The 802-nt window shown below is 38.8% G+C and overlaps 1 non-coding gene across 1 annotated transcript; it reads right to left on the reverse strand.

Moving 5' to 3' along the window:
• Positions 1–418: 418 nt before the first annotated feature.
• On the reverse strand, positions 419–525 carry LOC132228848 (U6 spliceosomal RNA). Its single transcript, XR_009451458.1, has one exon. It is a non-coding gene; the product is annotated as a U6 spliceosomal RNA (small nuclear RNA).
• Between the last annotated feature and the right edge of the window lie 277 nt (positions 526–802).

An 802-nucleotide genomic window follows, 5' to 3' on the forward strand; every position in this document is an offset into this window, starting at 1 on the left:
ACTCTCCACGACTCTTTTTTAAAAATCTTTACTTCATAATTTTTTTTATCTTTAAATTCTTTATTAGTTAAGGAATTACAAATGTGTCCTCATTCCCCCCCCCAATTAACCCCCATATCCCCCCCCCTCCACTCATGCTCTCATCCCCCTGTTGTCCATGTCCATTGGTCTGGCTTATATGCATGCATATAAGTCCTTTGGTTGATCTCTTCCCGTTACCCCTCACCCTCCCCTATTTTCCCTCTGGGGATTAATAATCTGATTGCTGTTTCTCTGTCTTTGGATCTGTCCCTGTTCATCAGTCTATGTTGTTCTCTATAGTCCACAAATGAGTGAGATCATGTGGTATTTATCTTCCTATGACTGGCTTATTTCACTTAGCATAATGCTCTCCAGTTCCATCCAAGCTGTTGCAAAAAAAAATACGGAATGCTTCATGAATTTGCATGTCATCCTTGTGCAGGGGCCATGCTAATCTTCTCTGTATCGTTCCAATTTTAGTATATGTGCTGCCGAAGCGAGCACTACTTCATAATTTTTACTATATTTTTTATTATGATGATTTTTTTATTGTTGACACTATTACAGATGTCCACCATTTCACCCCCTTTACCCACCTCCACCCATCCCGTGCTCCCCCTCCCTCTGGCCATCACCACACTTTTGTGTCCATGATTCTTATAATCTCATTTGATTTAATCAGCAGACCAATATATTTAATATCTACAAATATAATATAAGAACCCATTGTAAGTTGACATTAAAGTCTTCTTGTTCTTGAAAAATAACCACTTAACCAACG

Source organism: Myotis daubentonii, chromosome 2, assembly GCF_963259705.1.
Source record: "Myotis daubentonii chromosome 2, mMyoDau2.1, whole genome shotgun sequence".
In the NCBI taxonomy this organism is placed as follows: Eukaryota; Metazoa; Chordata; class Mammalia; order Chiroptera; family Vespertilionidae; genus Myotis; species Myotis daubentonii.